General features: G+C 39.0%; 1 protein-coding gene across 3 annotated transcripts in view; it reads left to right on the top strand.

Annotated features, from left to right (window-relative positions):
• Positions 1 to 26,510, top strand: part of LOC137253334 (uncharacterized) — a 135,495-nt gene that overhangs the window by 17,678 nt on the left and 91,307 nt on the right. Inside the window, exon 2 of one of the 3 annotated variants that reach the window (XM_067790079.1) lies at positions 12,175 to 12,706. The exons of the other annotated variants lie outside the window; for them this stretch is intronic. The gene's annotated coding sequence lies outside the window, so the exon portion shown is untranslated. The remainder of the gene's footprint in view (positions 1 to 12,174; positions 12,707 to 26,510) is intronic. 3 annotated transcript variants of the gene reach the window in all.

Below are 26,510 nucleotides of genomic sequence, written 5' to 3'. Positions count from 1 at the left end.
ATCTCGAACGGACTCCTAAATGACACTGACGGGATCCCGGACAGATCTCGAAATCCATCCAGAAATGATCTTGGAAACCCAAAATAATCCCGAAACAATATCTGAAAAGTCCAGAAATTACCCCGGCGGGATCCCTCACGGATCCCAAAAACTATCTAGAAATGATGCCGGAATGTCCTCAAATGATCCCCTAATAGTTCCGAAATGACCGAAAACCATCCAGAAATTATGCCGGAAGGGACCCCAAATGATCCCGAATACCATACAGAAATGATGCCGGAAAATACCCCAAATGATCCCCAAATAGTCCCAAAAAAGTTCCGAAATGACTCGGAAGGGATCCCGGACGGATCCCGAAAACCATCCAGAAATTATGCCGAAAGGGTCCCCTAATGATCCGATACCAGTCGATAAAAAGTCCCGAAATAACCCCGACGGGATCCCGGACGGATCCTCAAAATCATATAGAAATGATGCCGGAAGGTACCCCAAATGATCCCGAAATAGTCCCGAAATGACCCTGGCAGGATCCCGTACGGATCCCGAAAACCATCCAGAAATGATGCCGAAATGCTCCCCTAATTAGCCCGTATTAGTCCCGAAAAAGTCCCGAAATGACCCCGACGGGATTCCTGACGGATCCCGAAAAGCATCCAGAAATAATGCCGAAAGGGTCCGCAAATCATCCCGTATTAGTCAAGAAAAAGTCCTGAATTGACCCCGTCGGGATCCCGGATGGATCCCGAAAACTATCCAGAAATGATGCCGGAAGCTATCCCGAAATAGTCCCGAAATTACCCCGACGGGATACCGGACGGATCCCGAAAACCATCCAGAAATGATGCCGAAAGCGTCCCCAAATGATCCCGTATTCGTCGAGAAAAATTCCCGAAATGACCCCGACGGAATCCCGGACGGATCCTCAAAACCATATAGAAATAATGCCGGAAGGAACCCCAAAGGATCCCGAAATAGTTCCGTAATGAACCTGACGGGATCCCGGACGGATCCCGAAAACCATCTAGAAATGATGCCGGAAGGTACCCCAAAAGATCCCGAAATAGTCCCGAAATGACCCCGACGGGATCCCGGACGGATCCCGAAAACCATCCAGAAATGATGCCGAAAGCGTCCCCAAATGATCCCGTATTAGTCGAGAAAAAGTCCCGAAATTACCATGGCGGGATCCCGGACGGATCCCGAAAACCATCCAGAAATGATGCCGAAAGCGTCCCCAAATGATCCCGTATAAGTCGAGAAAAAGTCCCGAAATGACCAAGACGGGATCCCGGACGGATCCCGAAAACCATCCAGAAATGATGCCGAAAGCGTCCCCAAATGATCCCGTATTAGTCGAGAAAAAGTCCCGAAATGACCCCGACGGGATCCCGGACGGATCCCGAAAAGCATCCAGATATGATGCCGAAAGGGTCCCCAAATGATCCCGTATTAGTCGAGAAAAAGTCCCGAAATGACCCCGACGGGTTCCCGGACGGATCCCGAAAAGCATCCAGATATGATGCCGAAAGGGTCGCCAAATGATCCCGTATTAGTCGAGAAAAAGTCCCGAAATAACCCCGACGGGATCCCGAACGGATCCTCAAAATCATATAGAAATGATGCCGGAAGGTACCCCAAATGATCCCGAAATGACCCTGATTGGATCCTGGACGGATCCCGAAAACCATCTAGCAATGATGCCGGAAGGTACCTCAAATGAACCCGTATTAGTCGAGAAAAAGTCCCAAAATTACCCTGAAGGGATCCCGAACGGATCCCGAAACCCATACAGAAATGATGCCGAAAAGGTCCCCAAATGATCCCGTATAAGTCGAAAAAAGTCCCGAAATGACCAAGACGGGATCGCGGACGGATCCCGAAAACCATCCGGAAATGATGCCGAAAGCGTCCCCAAATGATCCCGTATTAGTCGAGAAAAAGTCCCGAAATGACCCCGACGGGATCCCGGACGGATCCCGAAAACCATCTAGAAATGATGCCGGAAGGTACCCCAAATGATCCCGAAATAGTCCCGAAATGACCCCGACGGGATCCCGGACGGATCCCGAAAACCATCCAGAAATGATGCCGAAAGCGTCCCCAAATGATCCCGTATTAGTCGAGAAAAAGTCCCGAAATGACCCCTACGGGTTCGGGACGGATCCCGAAAACCATCGATAAATGATGCCGAAAGGGTCCCCAAATGATCCCGTATAAGTCGAGAAAAAGTCCCGAAATGACCAAGACGGGATCCCGGACGGATCCCTAAAACCAACTAGCAATGATGCCGGAAGCTACCCCAAATGATCCCGTATTAGTCGAGAAAAGTCCAGAAATGACACCATCTAGAAATGATGCCGGAAGGTACCTCAAAAGAACCCGTATTAGTCGAGAAAAAGTCCCAAAATGACCCTGAAGGGATCCCGAACGGATCCCGAAAACCACACAGAAATGATGCCGAAAAGGTCCCCAAATGATCCCGTATTAGTCGAGAAAGGGCCCCGAAATGACTCTGACGGGATCCGGACGGAACCCGAAAACCATCCAGAAATGATGCCGAAAGGGTCCTCAAATGATCCCGTATCAGTCGAGAAAAAGTCCAGAAATGACCCCGACGGATCCCGAAAACCATCCAGAAATGATGCCGAAAGGCTCCCCAAATAATCCCGTCTTAGTCGAGAAAAAGTTCCGAAATGACCCCGACGGGATCCCGGACGGATCCCGAAAACCGTCCAGAAATGATGCCGGAAGGGTCCCCAAATGATCGCGAAATAGTCCCGAAATGATCCCGGAATAGTCCCGAAAATGTCCCAAAATAATCCCGACGGAATCCCGGACGGATCCCGAAAACTATACACAAATGATCCCGGAAGGGTCCAAAAATAATCCCGGAATAGTCCCGAAAAAGTCCAGAAATGACCCCGGCGGGATCGCGGAGGGATCCCGAAAACCATCCAGAAATGATCCCTGAAGGGTCTCGATATGACCCAAACGGGATTACAAATAGGGTGAAGATAATTATAAAACCATGTTAATAATGCAACAGGCGCGTTGGAGCGAATGAAGAGTTACAAAGAAACATACAGGTAAAGCTAATAAAAGCGTGCTAATAAAAACAATTGATGGAGGGCGGATGGCGGGAGGAGGAGAGTACCACTGATCGTTTTTCCAAAATTGTTTAGATCTCGATCTGTATGAGCCAGATACCAAAAATTATTGATTTTAGGACAAAATTTACATTGAGTTATAACAATTTATAGATTTTGCACGAGAGGGGAAAGGAGGGGGGGGGGGGGGGGGTGAATCACTGCTCACTTTGTAAGCCCTCGACTTATTTTACCCCTTGAGTCTGTGATATTGGTGAAGGCCATTATACGTAAAGTTATAATGTGTAAATATTATGAAAAATAATTTCTCGAAGGGGTCGTGGGACCCCACCCCTCTTTCCATGTTCGAAAAAAATTTCGCTAGTAGACTACTGTCTGTGTCCAAAATTTCATCAAAATCCGTGTAGCCATTCTGGCGTGATTCAGTCGCAAAGACGAAAAAATATAATAATTAAATTATAACTGTTCCTAGGGGGCGGGGACCACGCCCCTTTTGAAAAATATATAGCTAGTAGATCCTTCTAGACTATTGGCTATATGTGTGCAAAATTTTATACAAATCGGTCCAGCCGTTCTTGCGTTATTGAGTCACAAAGACAAACGTCTGGACAAACATCCAAACATCCAAACATCTTAACATCCAAACTTTCCCATTTATAATATATATTAGATATTAGATTAGATATTAGATATGGAAATAAAAATTGCTTCTCGCCTAGCATAGCTTATAGCGAGGACTCTGCCGTGAGCCTAACACTTTCAAAACTTATACAAAGAAATTCTATGCATTACTTCTCGTTTGGCACGTTGATATTTAAATCTTTCTCACCCAGCACTCCAGCGGGTTAGGGGGTCAGAATATACCCGCGGTAGGTATGCCTGTCGTAAGAGGCGACTAAAATACCAGATTCAAGGGGCTGTGTAGCGCAACCCTGCAGGTTGCCAGCGCAATATACAGCTTCTCCAAACCCAATTGTCAACCTCACCTATCCGCGGCGAATCCTGTTTCACTAACAGACGAGGCTCTGGCGACCCAAGCTCCTCATGGAACTTGGGGGTGGGGAGGGAGGGATGATGGCCTGAAGGTTTAATGTGGCCATATAAATCGTACCCGAGATGGTCGGGCTAGCACCTTAATGGTGCTGTGTTACCGGAGCGCACCGGATCTGTATCTGGCAAAGGACCATCACATCGATAACACTCCCAAAAGCCTTCGGGGAGAAACCTTATCACTACAGCAACAACAAAGTTCAAGGAATTCCAGGACTATTGTGGTGTTAAGCCACCCAAGGTAATTGAAAACTAAGTATCTTGGCACAAGAAATATTTTAACTCGAAGACAGAAGGAAGAGATTTGATTTCGGAAGAAATCTATTAAATCTTATAAAGTAAAGTCGCTAAATGCCATGTATGCACATAACTTCACACAGAATGCTTCGATTTTAAAACGGTTTTTTGCATTTGAAAGCTTAGCTACGTAAGATGGTAAGTTTATATAATTTGAAGGTATATATTATAGGGGCGTGGCAAATTGCCAAAATGTAGTAAAAAATCATAAAATTTTTGTTTACACAGCTATAACTCATAAACGGATGGATGGATTTAAAAAATTCTACTTTTCAGTGAAACTGAAATATTTGCCTTCGATCTGCATCAAAAAAAATACTTGATTCCTTTCTTATATCAGCCAAATTGTTTAAACAAAAGCAACATTTTTATCACAAAAAGCGTATGTGGTTTTGCTCGCTGTGAACTGTCCGCGCTAATTACTTTTGAGTGAGGCTTGATGCGACACATACATACGTACATATATAGCATTCGCTGTGTTATTTAACTTCGGGCGTAGGTTTATAGGTATGTATGGATGTACATCACTACATAGTATAAAACAAAGTCGCTTTTTCTGTCCCTATGTCCCTTTGAATGCTTAAACCTTTAAAAATACGCAACGGATTTTTATGCGCTTTTTTTAATAGATAAAGACTGATTGAAGAGGAAGTAACGGATGAACTTATTTGGTTGAAAATTGGTGGAGGGGTAGCTTAGAACCAAGAGACAGACATAGGCTAATTTTATCCCGTTCTGGATAGGGTCTTGAGATCAAAACGGGGACCTGGGTATTCCTGGGATATGTTTGTACAATATGGGTATCGAGTGTAAGCTGTTTATGAGTACTTTGATACGGGGTATTTTTCGTACCCGCGTGTAACTAGGGTCTCGAGATATAAGCGAAAACGTGGACGCGGGTACCCCTAGAATGTGTTTATAGAATTAGAATATGGATAACGAATGAAAGCTGTTGATGAGTGCTTTAGTACAGGGAAGTTTTCATACCTGTTGGTGACTAGGGTCTCGAGATTGGGGCCAAAACGTGGTCCCGGGTACCCCTAGAAAGTGTTTATACAATATGGATAACAAATGGGAGCTGTTGATAAGTGCTTTAGTACAGGGTAGTTTTCATACCTGTTTGTGAAGGGTCTCGAGATATAGGTCAAAACGTGCATCAGGGTAACACTAGGATGTTTTTTTACATTATGGGTATCAAATTGAAGCTCTTGATGAGTGCTTTAGTACAGAGTAATTTTTATACCGCTGGGTGACTAGGGTCTCAAGATATGGGCAAAACATGAACCCGGATACCCCTAGAATGTGTGTGTAATATCGATATCAAATGAAAGTTGTTGCCGAGTGCTTTAAAGTAATTTTCATTGTGATATTCGATTTAGTTGCATTAACCTGGCAAAACTGATATATGTGCATGCGAAGCCGAAATAAAGGCATGAATTAATAATACCCACATAACTATTTACATACGTCCCATTCGATTTGCCCGGTAATAAGGGATGAAGAAGAATGGGAAAAACTTTAGAGAAGAGAAAAGACGGAAGGAGGAGACTGAGAAAGAGATAGAGGGGGACGAAAATAGAGATAGATGAAGCAAAAAGACGGAGGGAGGAGTGAATAAAAGGATTAAGAAAGAAAAGAGTTAGACGGAAAAAGTTTATTAAAATGTATGGAGATAGACCAAATTTATGGCAGAACAACGTCTGACGGGTCTGCTAGTGTTTTGTATAAAATTATTCACGTAGGTGCTAGCAAAACCCCTGAGGCCTGGATCAAAACTCATATTTACTGAATCTAGGCTCTGATATGGAGTTTAAACGTTAAGGGAAAAAGTATGCATCTATAAAAATATCACAAACAAAATTGCCTAGTTTCATTTACGATTTACTGAGTTTTCCACATACATATTTCGGCAACACCTAAACGCAAATTTTGAACCGTTTCTTACTAAAACCTAACTACACTATACATTTATTTCATTGCAATCAACAACATAATGCTGGAACCAAGAGCTTTGTGAGCTTATCCTATGTCAAAATATAGTACCATTTTTGGTTGCATGCACATATATTTGCTTGTTCAGCTTTAATTAAAAGAAAGTCTTCACTATGTTTAGTAAAATTTCATATGGAAACATCCTAAAATTTTGTATTTCATACTAATAAAATAAAACGAAAATTTGGTCCTTTTTGTCGATGAATTTTGGTCCCAAATGAAAACATGGTGTGGCAATCGTATTCGCTTTACAGAAAATGTCTCGCTTTTAGATACGAGGTTAACGAATAAACGGGACGATGTGTATATTAGTGGTGGGATTATTTTCGAATTATATCCGAATAAACGTTATTCGAATAAACGAATAAATTTATTCGTTTCAAATAATCCGGATAATATTTATTCGGATGTTCTATTCATTTATCCGGATAGTACTATCCGGATAATTTTTATTCGGATAGTACAATCCCAATAGTACTATCCGGATAGTGCGCACTATCCGGATACTTGGAATAGTAAAATAAAAGACATTGCGTTTATGTTACGCTCATCGCTTGTGCAGATGAGCATGCATATATATTTATACGTACATATATTTATGTGTGTATAGATGCATATATGCATATATTTTTGTTTGTTTGGGGTTGCTTTGTTAATATTCATTTATTTAGTTACATATATTTACGTAACCAAAGTTGTGCTTGAGGCTTAAGCTAGAAATAGTTATCGGGGTCGTTTACAACTGTACTGATCATAGAACTTTGTTTATTAGTAAACAGGTGTTGAAATGGTAATATGGTAGGGATTTTTGTTTCCCATATACATACATATATACATATGTATGTATGTAAGTTGTATGGAAAATGTTTGTTTTGATATCGTTTGGTTTGTATAAACATCTAATTGGTCACCATTAAAAAAATAAGTTTACATGTCATTGTCAACATTTTTTGCGAAGTCTGATGGATCAAAAGTTATTTAAGGTCAATGTTAACTTAATGACAACTTTTGAAAAAATTTCCTAAAATAAAGTTTGAAGCAATCAATTTTAAACGTAACAAAATTCTAGTGGAATTAGTGACTAGTTTCAAAAACGGCTGTCTGTCTGTTTTTGCCGCTCCTTAAAATTTTGATTGTCCTTGAACGCGTTAAACGCTGTAATATAAACACCCAAATGTGCATATAAGCATATTCTAACATATGTACATGTTGTATTCTTGCAGATTCCTTTGAATCTAATTTGAATAACTTTTGATCCATCAGACTTCGCAAAAAATGTTGACAATGACATGTAAACTTATTTTTTTAATGGTGACCATTTAGATGTTTATACAAACCAAAAGATATCAAAACAAAAATGTTCCATACAACTTACATACATACATACATATGTATACATGTATGTATATGGGAAACAAAAATCCCTACCATATTTCCATTTCCACACCTGTTTACTAATAAACAAAGTTCTATGATCAGTACAGTTGTAAACGACCCCGATAACTATTTCTAGCTTAAGCCTCAAGCACAACTTTGGTTACGTAAATATATGTAACTAAATAAATGAATATTAACAAAGCAACCCCAAATAAACAAAAATATATGCATATATGCATCTATACACACATAAATATATGTACGTATAAATATATATGCATGCTCATCTGCACAAGCGATGAGCGTAACATAAACGCAATGTCTTTTATTTTACTATTCCAAGTATCCGGATAGTGCGCACTATCCGGATAGTACTATCCGAATAAAAATTATCCGGATAGTGCTATCCGGATAAACGAATAAAAAATCCGAATAAATATTATTCGGATTACGAATACCTGGCGAATAAAAGAGTTTATTATTCGGATAATTTTTATTCGGATAGTCCCACCCCTAGTGTATATGCGTATTATGCATGATAAGTTTCTACATAGGCATATTGTAATTTACTCTGTGAAAGTACATAATGTAAACAAATATGTATAGCAATAGGCAACACTTTTTTACTATTATCTTTACTTATTTTCGCTTACAATTCTTTATTTTTCAGTTTTGCCTTTTTCTATACAACAGCTGTTGTATGGTTATTTCGATGTAACCACCTACTTTTGTGGGTAAAAAATTATCTGGATACTTTCGCTGGTAGAATACCAAAAGGGTGTAAAAGTTGCCACATGATTTCGTTACCGTGGTGAAGAATATTGTTACCACACTAGAATCGGGGCGTTAGTATATAATGTTCGGTTACACCCGAACTTAGACACCTTTACTTGTTTTCATTTGTGAAATATGAAAACAATTGAGGTTTCACAATTCTCAATGTGTTTTCAACTGAAAAGAAATCTATTTTGTTAAGCGTTTCTATATTTTGCGGCAAGCGTTGCGTTAATAGAGCAATTAATTTAAAAGTCGGGACATATATTACCTATCTTTCTTTAAATAAATTCGTCTATACATTTATCTACTTGTTTAGTTCGTATATATTCTTCAAAGGTATAATGAAATTAAGGTACGGGAGACAAAAATTTATTATAATCTGAAGTTAAAGGGTCGAAACTCTTAGAAGGTGACACTATGCTGTTGCACAGGCTGGAAAATCAAATATACAACCTCATTACACAGTTTATCGATTAAAGTTTTTGTTATCAGTTCAGTACCGAGTTGCCACATCATACTTAACTAAACAAATAAAATAAAACTTCGACACACATAAAACACTTTACAAATTTCACAAACGTATTGCCGAAATAGATTTGGAGCCAAAAAGGGGGAACATTTTAAAAAGGGCCAAAAAAAGAGCTAGGAGCTAAACCGGAATTTTTGGAGCTAAACGCAAAAAAGAGCTAGATCTGGCTTCAAAAGCACCAAAATGGCAACCTGATTCTGATAACTCAGTTTAGAACTCTAATGAGCATTCGATTTTTTATCTAACGCTAATATCAAAGAGGATAAATACAATCGTCACTCGTTATATTTTTGGCATTTACTCGATGTATACTGAGAGGTAGTCGCTACTTTTTTTTGGGCGAGATGTTTATAAATGTCTTCTATACATTTTCGTGGGGTATTTGTGTTTATTTTTCAACTGTATTTAATTAATTTATTTAATTCTCTTTCCAAAAATCACAGTTGCACAAGGGGCCTACACGGCATGGATAAATGCGAGACAATTAAAAATGTCCCTCTCAGAAAACATTCGGCATCAATTTTTTCAATTTCCAGCGAGATACTCGCCACAAAATAACGAGTGACGGCTCTTATTGTATTTATCCTCTTTGCTAATATCAGCCTCCAAAATAACCTTACAGTTTGTAAAAAGGTGTTTCATATCTCTCGTTTATTATGAACGACACATACTTATGTCCCATGATTCAATCACAATAGCTTTGCTCGGCTGACAAATTTTTTGACAATTGCAGTCATTTTGCTCCCAAATAGAATTGACATCCGTTAACTGTTGTTTCTTTGCAATTTTTCGAAAAATATTAGTAGTAGGAATAGAAAGCAATCAGCTTACAAATACCCGATAAGTACTGAATTGCATAATTCCTTAGAACAATTTTTTTAAATTTAATGATGAATTTATTAACTACACTGGATCACAAATTCCAATTTTTTTTTGCACCAGAGACGCCATTATGAAATTCCTATGTAAAATCACCCCCTGATTTGAAAGTCAAGGTTATTTTTAATTCTATGGTAACGTTTTTGAGACATTTACGAATGACGGTTTTTTCAAAAAAAAAAAAAAAAAAAAAAAAAAAATTGGGTCCACTTAATCATATATATCTCAAGAACTAATTGAGCAATTCCAAAACGGTTTGAAGCTTTTAAATTAATTTGCTATAAACTGTGCATACAACACTTTTTGCTCGGCACTGCAGATTCAAAGATAACGAACAATCATTACGGATTTTTTCCATTTTTTTTGTAACAATATAAAAAAATTGTACTTTGCGAGGAAGGATCTCGAAAACTTATTTTTTTGCAGATTTGTTTTTTTTTTAAATATATCCATTTAATACTTAAGTACCCTACTGGCACATATGAGTTAATATTCGCTAACTAACTGATATACGAATACTATCACATATGTAGTAGTAGGGTACTTAAATATTAAATGGATATATTTACTTGAATGCTTATAACTTTTATATTAGTCCATCGGTTTTGTTGAATGGAAGCTTATTTTTTCTGTAATAAAACAGGGCTTAGAGAGAAAACAAAAAAAAAAACGCAAAAACTAACTAACTGATATACGAATACTAACACATATGTACCAGTAGGGTACTTAAGTATTAAATGGGAATATTTACATGAATGCTTATAACTTTTGTATTAGTCCATCGATTTTGTTGAGTGAAAGCTTATTTTTTTTTTTGTAATAAAACAGAGCTTAGAGAGAAAAAAACAAATCTGCAAAAAAATAAAAAGTTTTCGAGATCCTTCCTCGCAAAGTAAAAATTTTTTATATCTTTGAATCTGCAGGGCCTAGCAAAAAGTGTATGCACAGTTTATGCCTTACCTCAGCATGATTTTCAATAACTCCCTCTTATGTCCAAATGCATTGAACTTATGCTCAGATAGTTTTTGAAACAAATTTTGAGATAGTGTCTGAATAAAATTCTAAAGTACTGCATCCTTCAAACAAATTCTGACAAATGACCAAACCAACATAACTCTTTATCAATTCATGAAATATTTAGTAGAAAATGAATTATTTCCCCCCAATTACACCTTATTTATGTAAATACTTCGCTAAAACAATGGATTTCTAAATATAGTTACAAAAAATTGTAACAAACTGTTGTTGTTTTGGCCTAAAAATTTGTTCACTAAGATAAGAGGAATGTTACAGTTATGGATTGTATTTTAAAATATATGAATCCGGCTCGATCGGATTAGCGCCTTCTGGTGCTGACAAATTTTATAATAATATTTATTTTTCCCAAATAATAACTTGGGAACATTAGTAATACATCATGAATTAAACTGTCAAGAGCTTTTGGGAGATCTTCTGATCAAGTTTGTATGATATATTAGAAGATCATATGTTTTACTTCCGATTCTCAATGTCAAATCAACAGAGCAGATGAAAAGAAAAATGGGTTTTTTGAGATAGAAACACATTTAAAGGTATTACGATCACTTCCAAGTGTGACTGTAAAACTTTTCATCAAATCCGAAACCCATTTAAGTGCGCAAAGTTCCAACAGTTGAACTATATAATGGATAACACCTCTCCTAATTATGTCCGGTTTTTCGATAAAAGCTTCAACTGCAGTTGAAGTTGAGGTCAGTTTACCTTAGATGCATTATTGAATTTTACTATACATCACAGTTTAAGTTTCTTAATTTTATTCGATGCCTAAAGTAATAATATAAGCTCGCACTGGTCCTTTGTATCCCTTTTGTATTGGCATTAGGTGGCACTGATATGCTGAAAAAAAAACAGTATAATGGCTTTCGTAGCAAGGCATTTATTTTTACTACTCCTACTTTTCAAAAGCGGGTAAACATTTTACATATACAAATAACAAAATATGATTAATTTTAGTGATCACTTTTTAAAATCATTTTTGAATAACTTTGATGATTCAATTTTAAGATTTAATCAATCAAAAACTGAAAACAATTTTTCAATCACATTTTGGAATAATTTTTCAATGAAAGTTGCTAACATTAGGTGATAAAAAAAGTTTAATAATTTCAACTTTCTTAATCTTTTCAGACTACCTTTGTTGACTAAATAATGAAATTTATACTTGTTAAAATTGTACTTCCCACTGAAAATCTGATTTTTCTTCACTTACATCATATATGAATACTCCTATATTGCTAATAGAAAATGCTCGCAATGTGTTTTGGATGCGAAATCAAAGCAAGACAGCCTATAAAATTTTTGTGATTGTAGCAGCATAAGTGTGACAAGGAAAAACTTAAATTTTGGTACATTAGATTATTGAATACAAAAACAAAAACATGTAAACAGCAATATATCGGCACTCTGATGTTGGGGAATGTACTTAGCTTTTTGTAGCAATATAGAAGTATTACATACATATATGACTTACATAAATTTTTTCAATCATAAAATTCAGAAAAATCATAAATACATATACAAAACATGTTCAAGAATAAAAGAAATGTGAATTGTGCTCCTAACCTAAGATGTCTGCTACCGTTTCTCCACATGCGAAATCCTAGAAAAGACATACTAGATGGAACCAGAGTACGCAAGTTGTGAGCTGCTTGAACCCCAGGTAAGTTATACTTGATCGACTCATGGACACGGCTTCAACATCCCCCATAAGATACGATTGCCAAAAGCATCAAGTTATATTTAAAGAACGATATTCTTTATTCTCTAATCACACACAACAAACTGTGATTTTGATACACGTCCAATAATATCAAGAGATGTGTCAAAAGACGCGTATTGACCTCGACAACAATAATCCGTCCGGATATATTTGCAGTTGAAGTTGGCAATTTTCATGTGGTTGTTGTAATGTTGTTGTGCACTGAAAAAAGTTTGTGTACAAAGAGATTTTGCACGCAATGGTGGACCGGTCAGGGTAATTTTTTATAAGAACGCAGAAAGGTGTTCTGCGCAAAAATACTATGGAGATCAATACTCGTCGTTTAACACCTCTCTCCATATTTTTGGACGCTTATTAGCAGTCGACCCTGTTCTAGACTATTACCGTGATTTTGATAGATTATGTTAGATGTTGAAGTCGTGTGTGTATATTGGTCAAGTTACTTATTGCCAAATACCTTTGGTTCAAATAGCTCATTTCAGGACACTTTCACCCTCTGATGAAATATGATTATTATATAGTAAAAAATTGCATATGAAATATTATGGAAAAATGCATCACAATCGTATTCAGAAATGATTCCAAAACATCATTTAATATTGTTACGAATATTAGCAACACTAAGGGGTACTGTCATCTCTAAGGAGATGCTAAGAGTGACTTGTATGCACATCCATAAATCAATCATTATGTCTGCACATATGTACGTACACGCAGCGGAGAAGCAACGCACAAACACATACAGATATCTTATCTGAGATACTCCCAAAAGTATGCAATTGTAATTGTGGAAGTGTCGCTCACAAGTACACGCGCATATGTTACGTGGCTGGCTTGTTGGGGAGGTGAGGAGCGGCGGCAAGCAGGTATGCTTGCGGGCCCAGGCTAGCTCGTCGTCTTGGGCGGGGTATTGCACCACCGACCTCACCCGCAGCCACATGAACAAAAAGGGCTCATACCTGCATGTGTATATAAAGGAGAGAAAAGCTGAAACAAATAGAAATAAACGTGAGGGGTAGTGTTAAGAGGGGGAACAAGATGAAGGCCTGTCCTGTCAGGTGGAGTCTACCCTCCCTCTGCAGTGTAACTTGCACCGCACCGTGGGCACTGTGCTGACTCCTATCTACTTACAGTGCCCCCAAATCCTGACACTTGTCCGTCTGAATGAGTCCTAGTCTAGTCCATGTCGGTATAGTCAAAGGTCCGTGCAACCTACTTCCCCTCTCGTTGCACTGCATCCACACCAATCTGATCAAGTTAGCAACTCATTTTATTTTTCTTTTCACATTCCATATGTAGGTACAAAAACAGGTTTTATTGTGGAGATTCAAAATAATTCAAATTAAATGAAAAGGTCGCTTAGACTCTAGTTTTTGTTTTATAAAATCAAGAGAAAGATAAAAATTCAAAATTCAAGAGAAAAATCAAATTACACGAAGAGGTAACTTAGACTCTAGTTTTTGTTTTATAACTTCAAAAAAATGATATAGAAAAGGGAATTAAATAAATTATTTTTTTACAATTCTGGTATTACCTTACGTACTAGGAATCTTCATTAGTAACAATGCTAAGACTAATCAAATAAACTTGGCCTTAATCAAAAAAATTGGAATTCAAATAAAAAAATCCAGATTATATAAAGGAAGGGAGGAATAATTTATCCAAACTAAAGTTAGCTCACAATAACTCATTGTACGATCACCCTTTTCCCTCAAGAATAATGTGAATTCACCTACACAAGTAATTCAAAGAAAAAAATGGGAATTGTGAATAGATGAAAATACAGTAAAACTTCTAACCAAATAATATCAGGAGGACAAAATCCTTACTTCAATTCAGAAAAATATAAAAAAAACAAGACTCTAAGGGAACTCCCTTTCAAAAAAATGCCTAAATCTCTAACTCAGGCAAATTGGTTTGTAAAACCCTCAATGTGCATGAGTTTTAAAGACACAAATGTTTACAAATGTTAACCGAAAGAGAGAACATCAAATAAATGTGTTGTGTATGTTACCGATTTTTACTTTGACGCACCACGCTCATCTGCAGTCCAGGTACCAAGGCTGAAGTGATGCGAGCTGAAAAGAAAAGGAGAAAAATTCCTATTCGTTTCCAATGTTACTTAGTGTTCTCTTTGGCTGACCACATGGAACCCTCAGTTCCGATCTGAATGAATGAAAATACGTACGCACCTTTTCTTTCAGTGATCGTGTTGCTTTTTTTTTTTTGAAAAATCAGAAATAATAAAAAAAGTGAAAATTATAGTGAATAGTGAACGTGAATCATAATAAATCAGCCACACAAAAAGGGAAGAAAGTAGGCGTAACAAAAAACGTTTTCAAGAAATGTGTACCCCTTCTCTTTTTTTTTTGTGTGGAATAGCAACAACGACCAAAGGAAGGAAAAGCAGGTTTTCACGTGATGAAAAAAACGGATTAAGAAAATAAGAAGGGTTTATAGGGAAAGTGTGCGCAAAAAGAACGGAGAGAAAGTAGAAGTTTCCCTTTTTTTTTGCGAAATAAAAAAAAACACAAATGAAAAAGTTCTAAATTATTAACAATTTTTGTTGTTATATCGGCCTACTGATTTTAAGATCGCGGGTTCGAATCGAGCTCAAGGCGTAACAATAATTTTTTATCATTATTATTGTTATGATAAATTTTTTCTTAATTGAAAAAATTTTTAAATTAGAATAGAAGAAAGAAAAAATTGTAGACAACTGCCAAAGCTCGTTGTATAGATCCATTTCGGGAACTGCTAAATTCCTTCATCGGCAACGTTTAGGCGCCGCTGCTATAACCATTCAGCCATCACAGCGGTTTTTTGTTTGTCTTCATTAATCCTACTTCTATTCTGTTTCGTGCCAATTGATATTCACAACACTGCGACATCTGTTGCAGAATGGCTGTGAAAATTGGACTTGTTTGTTGGCAATGCTGCCATAGTGTCATATTTTATTGACACTTTTTTCCCGTGCTCTGGGATGTATTAACAATTTTTGTTGTTATATCGGCCTACGATGAAGGAATTTAGCAGTTCCCGAAATGGATCTATACAACGAGTTTTGGCAGTTGTCTAAAATTTTTTCTTTCTTCTATTCTAATTTAAAAATTTTTTCAATTAAGAAAAAATTTATCATAAGAATAATAATGATAAAAAATTATTGTTAGGCCTTGAGCTCGATTCGAACCCGCGATCTTAAAATCAGTAGGCCGATATAACAACAAAAATTGTTAATACATCCCAGAGCACGGGGAAAAAAGTGTCAATAAAATATGACACTATGGCAGCATTGCCAACAAACAAGTCCAATTTTCACAGCCATTCTGCAACAGATGTCGCAGTGTTGTGAATATCAATTGGCACGAAACAGAATAGAAGTAGGATTAATGAAGACAAACAAAAAACCGCTGTGATGGCTGAATGGTTATAGCAGCGGCGCCTAAACGTTGCCGATGAAGGAATTTAGCAGTTCGCGAAATGGATCTATACAACGAGCTTTGGCAGTTGTCTAAAATTTTTTCTTTCTTCTATTCTAATTTAAAAATTTTTTCAATTAAGAAAAAATTTATCATAACAATAATGATAAAAAATTATTGTTAGACCTTGAGCTCGATTCGAACCCGAGTTCTAAATTATGTAAACAGAAAATTTGAGAAAATAAGGCAATTGCGCAAATTAAAATTTTGTACGCTAAAGTGCCTTGCCAAGATAAAGTGGTGTGTCTAAGTGCAGCGCGTGTGAAGATTATTGGGTAAGTGGTAATGAAAACTATTATGTACGTATAACAGGGAATCTGGGGATAAAGAAAATTTTCATAAATTTCAACCACGAAAATGCGTACATACGTATTAGAGAAAAATTAAGGCAATGATCAAAGTTAGTGAAAAAAAATTATTTAAGCTTAAATACAAAAATGTTTAGAACTCTTATCGGTCGCCGCCGTGCTTTACTTCCTTTAGGTTGGTAGTGCGATACTGGTGTTGTTGCGGCGATTCCTTAGTGGTGGCGAGCACGCTCTCTTTTTTTCTTAGCAATCTGCTCCCGACTTCGCCTGTTGATTTCGCTTTTTGATACACCAATCTACACCAGGGATTGGATGACTATAACTTACCGTGGCGACTTGTTTGATATGACGTGACTAAGTAATGTGATGCGATGTGATATGATAAATGCTGATGTGATGTGATGTATGGTCATGCGATGTGATGTGAAGTACTGTCTGGTGGTGTGAGGGATGTCGATGGTGTGTGTTCTTATGTGTGTCGTTACCGACGTTTATGTTTGTAGAGGTTGCGGGGCTATTGCTGGGGTGACTGTTGTGGGTCGCGGTATTGGTTACCGCGAATGTGGTTCGTGAATAGATTTGAATGAGTGGCGTCTCTGTATTTAGGTGGCTAGTTGTGGGTACTGGTGTCCGTGATTTTGTGGTGTTGATACTTATCTGCGTGATTGTTGTTGTGTATGCGTACGTGCGTGGACGTGTATGATGTGTGTGCTGTTGATAACTTTCTTCGCATATATCGGTGTGGTTTGTTATGGACTTACGGGTGATTGTTTTCTGGTGTTGGTGATAATCTGGGCTTAGGTGGCTGGCCGTAACTGCGTGTGAAGGTGAATGTGTATATGATGTTGTGGTGTTGTTCGTGACTTGGTGGATCCCTTTATTTGGAGTCTGTTTGTGGTGTTTTATGAGATGGAATATGAGTTGCCCTTGTGTTCGGTGTAGTGTATTGTCTCTCTGTGTATTTGTGGATGGGTGTGGTGACGGTCAGCGATTTTTGGTGCCTCGCACCTGTGGTGTGTTGAAAGAAACAAAAAACTACAATAGATAGAATTTAGAAATGGTGTAGGAACTTGGAATTAAATCTACGGATGTGGGTTGAGTGGCTTTGGAGTGGACATGGGTGACTTACCGTTGATGGTGATGATGAAACTGGTGGCGGCAGGTATTTTAACCTGGTTAGGTTGGGGCCCAAAAGGTTTTAATATATTTTATTATAAGTTTAAACTGCACAGTTGTAAGTTCGCCACACAAAAAAATAACAACGCCACTTTATTTATTTTTCTTCACTTTCACTTCGCGAAATAAGACGTCCGCTCGACACTTTGCCTTGCGATTTGTGACCGTCAGGAATGGAATAGTGGCCCTTTTATGGACTTTCCTTTTTTCTTTGTCCTGTTGCCACTACCGTTTTGGCTTTGCGGTGGAATTATTTTCGTAAAAAAAAATCACTCGAAGACCATCGAAGGCTTCTAACCTGTCGACCACAATGTTAAGTAAGATACCCACACACATGTGCACGTAATGTAGAGGCTGTTTGCTGTTTGTAGTTATGTTTACTTGCGAGAATAACTTTGAGTGATCATGGAAGCACAGGGGCGTAGTTTGTACAAGGACCGTCGTTACAGGAAGCACAGGGGCGTAGTTTGTACAAGGGCTGTCGTTACAGGCTCGTATCCGCCGATGTTGCCTGCAATATGGAGCTTGTACGTAAAGAAATTCAATAACGCGGCCTGTTCTCTTCCCAGTGTTTCGCTCAACGTGTGGCCTCGACCCACGATCAGATGCGGGGCTTATATCTTTGGATTTCATTCTATTTACATAGGGACATGTCTACACTAAACTTTTCACAAGGACCTTACGATGTACAACACTTATGGTATTACATTTTTCTGCTACATCTATACATCTATATCAAAGTTTACTGTCTTCACGCGTTCTTGACAGTCCCGAATGCTGTCTCCAGTCAATAAACTTGAGTGTAAATATCACGGATGGATGTCTTAAAAAGCTATATCCCAGTTATTGTTAGTAGTTCAATATTAATAAAAAACTATCACAGAAGGGTGCCTACAGCTATAGTCAAGTGAAAAAAAGGGAAAATAAATAAATACGTAAATAATCATTAACTATGGCCAAGTCAAAAAAAATTTTAGTATTTACCTAACCTAATCATGGTAGTCAAGATAGGATACATCACTACGACCCAGGAGGACAATGTACGAACATTCCACGACATTAATAATGACACTTAACAGGACGAGGCACAGTAACATGTGACAAGCACAGCGTCTGACCATTTACGCCGAAAAGATATCTTTGGCGTGATAAATCCCAATCTTTTTCCCGTTTGTGTCGCCCAGTTCATACATCGAGTTGCATATGACTTTGAGGATGATGCACCTAATTTGTTTTGGAGCTAGTTTTGCGTTGTAGTTGTCCGGTTGCGAACTTTGTTTGAAGTTTCTTCTGTATACTAGCTGTCCTACTTGGAACTTGACGTCTCGACTCCTTGTGTTGTAAGCTTCTGCACTCTTCTCATGGGCAAGTTTTAGTTCTTGCATAATTTTATTCCTCAACAATTGCATTCTGTGCTCTTTTGAATCAATCGAGTAATCGGCCTACTTTATTGTTCCAAGCTTCCTATATATCTCGTACGATGTCCCGTGTTGCACCATTGGTATGCCAAATGTGGCAAAGTAAGGTGAACAATCTATTGCGGAATGCACTCCGCTACGTAGTGCGAACGCGGCATCACTTATATGTTTGTCCCAATTTTTGTGGTTGTCGTTTATATAAGAGCGGACAATTTGGAGCACTGAACGGCTAACACGTTCAGCGGCATTTCCTTGTGGGGAATAGAACGCAGTTTTGACATGCTTTACTCAGTATCAAGGAAGGAAAGTGTTGAAAACTTCAGAGATGAACTGCTTGCCATTATCTGAATGGATGAACTCTGGTACGCCGAAAATATGGAATACCTGTTTTTCTAGGAACTTTACAACTGCGGCTGATGTCGCATTTCTCATGGGCTGTAGGAACACAAATTTCGAAAAATGGTCAAGACACACAAACACAAAGATATTTCCATCACTAGTACGGGGATAGGGTCCCATGAAATCAATAAACAGACGTTGAAATGGTCGCGGTTACATGCTGTTTTCCCATCGTTGGTCGGTGGAAAACATTCTGCGTCTTATTTCCCTTACATATTTCGCACTCTTTCAAATAGGATTGCACGTCGGCAACCATCCCTGGCCAGTAATATTTTTCTCCTATACGCGTTAGTGTTTTGTGGATGCCACCGTAACCTGCAGAAGGCGAGCTATGCTATGCTGCCACCAACCACTGCCGCATTTCCGATGGTACGCAGAGTTTCCAGAGCTGGTCCTGCTGAAGCCCCCCCTGCCTGTCAAATTGCGTTCGTTTACAGACGTATCCGTCCGACACACAGATGTCAGGTAATCTGTCCTTGTTTTCTGTAACCGTCTTGATGAGTTCTGTATATTCTTCTGACGTGAAGCCTGGTGCATCTAATGATACGTCTAAACATCTGTCGTTGCAGTCAAGTTCATCCATGTGTATTCTCGAAAGGGTATCTGGAACAATATTTTGTGCTCCTTTGCGATGCTGTATTTCAAAGTCGAATGCTTGCAACTTTAGGCTCCACCTCGCGAGTCTGCCAGACAGATCCTTTTGATTCATTAGCCATTTAAGGCTTGCGTGATCAGTAATGACAGTGAATGGCAGACCCTCGACGTAGGGCCTAAACCTCTTCACACTTACTACGGCAGCATAACATTCAAGCTCCGTGATGCTATAATTCCTTTGGGCTTTATTTAGTTTCGCGGACATGTATGCTATGGGACGTTCATTTCCTTCGTCATCCAGCTGGAACAAGACTCCATCGATGCCATGAGTAGATGCATCACATTGAATGTAGAATCGTCGATCCAAGTCCGGGTGCGTCAGTACGGGTGCCGATATGAGGCTCTGTTTTAGTCTGTCGAAGGACTTTCTCGCTTCGTCTGTCATGTTAAATTTCTTGATCTTGTCCTTGGTGAGGCAGTCGTGCAGCGGAGCTGCTATCGTCGCGTAGTCCTGAATAAATCGTCGGTACTAGCCTGACATACCCAGGAACCGTCGGAGTTGCTTGAGGGTTTTTGGTTCCGGGAAATCCCTAATAGCTGCCACCTTAATTGCATCCGTTCTTATGCAACCGTCGCCCAATACATAACCGAGGTAGCGGTCCTCTTTGTAACAAAATTTACTTTTTTCCACATTGATTGTTAGCTTCGCTTCCCTTAAGCAACGAGCGACCTTTTCAAGTAAACATGAGACGAAAAACTTTCTGAACACACTAAGAGGTCATCCAAATACACAAAGACGGACTCACGTAACGTAGCGGGTATGACTTTATCCATAAGCCTACACATCCTCTGTGCCGCATTACACAGACCAAACGGCATTACTGTAAAATGGTAAAACGACCTACCAGGCATCGTAAAGTTTACCCAGCGAGTTAGGGGATCGGAATATACCCGCGGTAGGTATGCCTGTCGTAAGAGGCGACTAAAATACCAGATTCAAGGGGCTGTGTAGCGGAACCTTTCAGGTTGCCAGCGCAATATATAGCTTCTCCAAACACAAATGTCAACCTCATCTATCCGCGGCGAATCCTGTTTCACTAACAGACGAGGCTCTGGCGACCCCAAGCTCCTCATGGAACTTGGGGTAGGAAGGGAGGGAATGGCCTGAAGGTTTAATGTGGCCACATAAATCGTTCCCGAGATGGTCGGGCTAGCACCTTAATGGAGCTATGGTACCGGAGCCTACCGGATTTGTATCCGTCAAAGAACCATCACATCGATAACACTCCCCAAAGCCTTCGGGGAGCAACCTTATCGCTACAACAACAACAGGCACCGTAAAGGCTGTCTTCTCTGGATTTCCTCTCCAAAGGGATTTGCCAGAAAGCATCTTTCAAATCGATGGCTGAGATGTATCGCGTATTCTGGAGACGACTCAAGATCCCATCGATATGCGGCAGAGGATATGCATTTTTCACAGTCCGTTCGTTCACTTTCCTAGCGTCCAAGCATAGCCGATTCTTGGTTCCCTTAATTACCAGTGCAACAGGTGAGTTCCAACTACTATTACTTTCTTCGATTACCCCTATACTCAGCATTCTGTCGAGCTCTTGATAAACTAACTTTTGTATTGCAGGAGATATGGGGTAATGACGCTGTTTCACTGGGAGATTTTCATTTACGACTTCAATTACGTGTTCTTCCAAATCGGTTTTGCCTAGACCCAGTACAGCGAATGACGGAAACTGCGCTTTCACTTTGTCTAAGGCCTGGGTTTCTGTGGGTGAGAGATCGTGTTGAACCTCGTCGAACGATAGGTCGCCCTCGGCGGGTACGAGCTCTGCGACGGCACTATCCATTGAGGGCTTTATCGATCCCCGATTGACTAGGTTAAGGTTGAAAGTCTTCCAAAAGTCGATGCCTAAGTAGACTTCCTGTTGCAGCCCTGGTACTATTAAAAACTCTAGCTCTTTTGTCATATCATCCCATTCAACCGGTAGTGTAATCACTCCTATTTCTGGGGTTTCGTTCCCATTCGCCGTTCTAATGTTCTGACCTAATATCTGCATCACCTGCTTTTCTTTCCCTACCAAAAATGTATTTGCGTTCTTGCCTAAGCAGCTAGCGCCTGCTCCCGAGTCTAATAATGCTAAAGTATCTTTGCCGCCTATTTTTGTCTGTGCAAAGAATCTATTATCGCCTTTTACTGTCACTATAGTTGAAATTATTTTATTAAGGATTCTCTTATAAGCTTTCCTCTTCTCTCTCATTTTCTGAATTTTCCTAAAATTTCTACCCTTCCTCCCTTCTAAGGACTCGCAAAATATTCTTTTCCTAGTTGCCTCATATTCAAGTTTTCGCTGATGTAAACTTTTCATTTCCCGTTTGGTCTCATCGCATTTCTTATCATTCCTACCACAAAAATCATTTTTATTTCTTTCCCTTTTCAACCATTGGTATGGTTGTTGTTGACCGGGGGCTCCTTGCCCTGGCAGGAGTTCCCGGCTATCTCCGCCAGTGCACAGTTTCCCTTTTCAGGTTTGAAGACGCAAAAGGACATGTCACCCCAACATGCGAAACACACCATGTCGTGGAAAGATGACTTGCAGCGCGGTTCCTTCTTCGCTTCGGAAGGGTTTTTGACGAAATAATCCACAGGCATACCACAAGAAAAACACAGCATCAAATGGAATGGTGATGGACAAAACGCGTTGATGGTGGACCTTGGGCCGTTCTGTGACGTGGAGGCATGGGCTGGGGATGCGCCTTTTGCGCTAGGCATGCTCATCTGTGGCTGATATGAGGGTTTGTTCCTAACAGGGTTACCGATTGCTTCTATTGGCTTTGGATTTAATGCTTCGTCTACAAGTGGGATTTCTGGGAATGCCAATTCATTCACGGTTTTCGCTCTGTTACGATTTTCTTTCATGACCCGTTCTGAACGCTTACATTCCGTCTTCAATTCTGCCAAGGTATCCATCTTCAACGGGAATGTCAAATGACAGGAGCGGCGGCAAGCAGGTATGATTGCGGGCCCAGGCTAGCTCGTCGTCTTGGGCGGGGTATTGCACTACCGACCTCACCCGCAGCCACATGAACAAAAAGGGTTCATACCTGCATGTGTATATAAAGGAAAGAAAAGCTGAAACAAATAGAAATAAACGTGAGGGGCGGTGTTAAGAGGGGGAACAAGATGAAGGCCTGCCCTGTCAGGTGGAGTCTACCCTCCCCCTCTGCAGTGCAACTTGCACCGCACCGTGGGTACTGTGCTGACTCCTATCTACTTACAGTGCCCCCAAATCCTGACACTAGTCCGTCTGAATGAGTCCTAGTCTAGTCAATGTCGTTATAGTCAAAGGTCCGTGCAACCTACTTCCCCTCTCGTTGCACTAGTGCAACATCCACACCAATCTGATCAAGTTAGCAACTCATTTTTTTTTCTTTCACATTCCATATGTAGGTACAAAAACAGGTTTTATTGTGGAGATTCAAAATAATTCAAATTAAATGAAAAGGTCGCTTAGACTCTAGTTTTTGTTTTATAAAATCAAGAGAAAGATAAAAATTCAAAATTCAAGAGAAAAATCAAATTACACGAAGAGGTAACTTAGACTCTAGTTTTTGTTTTATAACTTCAAAAAAATGATATAGAAAAGGCAATTAAATAAATTATTTTTTTACAATTCTGGTATTACCTTACGTACTAGGAATCTTCATTAGTAACAATGCTAAGACTAATCAAATAAACTTGGCCTTAATCAAAAAAATTGGAATTCAAATAAAAAAATCCAGATTATATAAAGGAAGGGAGGAATAATTTATCCAAACTAAAGTTAGCTCACAATAACTCATTGTACGATCACCTTTTTCCCTCAAGAATAATGTGAATTCACCTACACAAGTCATTCAAAGAAAAAAAATGGGAATTGTGAATAGATGAAAATACAGTAAAACTTCTAACCAAATAATATCAGGATGAGAAAATCCTTACTTCAATTCAGAAAAATATAAAAAAAAAAACAAGACTCTAAGGGAACACCCTTTCAACAAAATGGCTAAATCTCTAACTCAGGCAAATTGGTTTGTAAAACCCTCAATGTGCATGAGTTTTAAAGACACAAATGTTTATAAATGTTAACCGAAAGAGAGAACATCAAATAAATGTGTTGTGTATGTTACCGATTTTTACTTTGACGCACCGCGCTCATCTGCAGTCCAGGTACCAAGGCTGAAGTGATGCGAGCTGAAAAGAAAAGAAGGAGAAAAAGTCCTATTCGTTTCCAATGTTACTTAGTGTTCTCTTTGACTGACCACATGGAACCCTCAGTTCCGGTCTGAATGAATGAAAATACGTACGCACCTTTTCTTTCAGTGATCGTGTTGCTTTTTTTTTTGAAAAATCAGAAATAATAAAAAAAGTGAAAATTATAGTGAATAGTGAGCGTGAATCATAATAAATCAGGCACACAAAAAGGGAAGAAAGTAGGCGTAACCATAATGTAATGATAGAAGGTGGAGGAAGATTTGGCAGTTGTCATATCGAACGCCCTTAGCTCCAGTGAGCTCCAGGTTGTATTTTGGAAGTACACAAGAAAGGGGGCATAAAAGATGGCCCCTTTTTGAAATAGTACTTAAATTCATACTTTTTAAATAATCATAAAATACAGCAAGGAGTGTACGTAGCTTGATTATTGAGCAATTTTATCATAAAAGTTATGAATTGAATATTGCTTTATTAAATTTTTAGAAGTTTTTAACTTATAAACTTCTTGTGAACGCATCAATTTTGCTGGTAATACTTTAGGACAGAGGTGGAATGCTTATAAACGAGCAAAAATGTCGGCAGAGGTGTCGAAAAACACGTTTTTAGCTCGATATTGATAACCTGAAAGTATATACATATTTTACTGATGCCAAAAGATATTTGCAAAATTAGCGTTGAAACTTGTATGTACAAAGGTGTTCTACCCCCGGTTTTGGATCGGCCAGGGGTTGTTATACGGATTACTGATACCGAGGTAAAACTTGTCTTTTGAACTCCCTCTCGACATTTTTGGGCGTGTAATAACAGTCTACTCCTATCCTGGAGTATTAAAGAAAGCAGTTTTTAATATATTACATCATGGGAAAATGTTTTTGAACACACAACAGGAGGACGGACAAGGCAGCAGGTAGATACATTTGGTGGAATATTAATTGATACCAAGGGAGTAGCTGCAACTTTTCAGATGCCCGTTCGGGACATCATGAGCATGTTCTAACGAGCTAATGTCTACATTATACATCGCACGTTGTTGTTTTAACGATAAAGACACTCCTTAAATCCTTTGATAATCCTTTGCCGGACATAGATTCAGTCGGTACGTTAAGGTACTATCACAACCATCTCGGGAACGATTTGATATGACCAAGTTGAACCTTCTAGGTAATAGTACCCTCCTCACACAGGCAGAAAAGCTTCTGATAGCCATTCACCTTGAAATAAGACCATCATGGGCGGCTGGCTTATAGATCAATGGTATCATTATTTATACAAAGGTGTAATGTAACAATAATCCCCGCCCTGGGCTAGGAAACCCGCCACATAAAACGACATTAATACAACAATTAAAGCAGAGTTACTAGGTTTAGAAAAAGCGTGTAGCTTCCTATTAGAGAATCGTGTAAGCGGCGGTAAGATATGCCTATACTCAGACAGCCGAGCAATAGATTTACCTAATACGTTCGTACTGACGTATTGTTAGACATCTATGTAGCAGTAACGGACTGTTTTCATGAAAAAAGGGTGACATACTCCCCAACTTCAAGAAAACGCCAATTCACAATTGCTTTTGTATGGAAACATGTAAAACCACCAAGCAAAGAACCAAAAACCACTATTGCTGCTGACCACGGTCCTGGCCTTTGGAGTGGTAGGCATGTACACTATTATCAGGCCACCTCGGCCGCCACTTGACCGAATCTATGTAAAAATCAAAGATTAGGGAAATAAACTTGCTCGTGCCGGTATGTTTCAACGGTTGGCCAAGAGTTGGTACGTAATACAATGCCGGGCTACGTCGCCGAAGGTTATAGTAGGAATGAGCTGCAAAATCTATAGGGCCGAGTCGGCATATTTTTGGACACATTTCCACTATTCTAAAAAAGTAGATGTAGCCGAAATTTCTTTAAAACGGGAAGAACTAATTGCCACTTTTATGTTCAAAAGGCTTTGGGAAAAGGGTGACTTCAAATTGAGCAACGCAGTTGACTAAGTTCGTACGGGTCATCAAGTTATGCTAGCTGTTACAATTTGCCAATATTCTGTAGGGGAATTTTATTGTTCACGGTCCATAAGGTCGGTATTTACTTTATTGCTGCGCTATGGTGG

The sequence above is a fragment of the Eurosta solidaginis genome, chromosome 5 (assembly GCF_040869045.1).
Source record: "Eurosta solidaginis isolate ZX-2024a chromosome 5, ASM4086904v1, whole genome shotgun sequence".
In the NCBI taxonomy this organism is placed as follows: Eukaryota; Metazoa; Arthropoda; class Insecta; order Diptera; family Tephritidae; genus Eurosta; species Eurosta solidaginis.
This window is presented reverse-complemented; position numbering and strand designations above follow the sequence as displayed.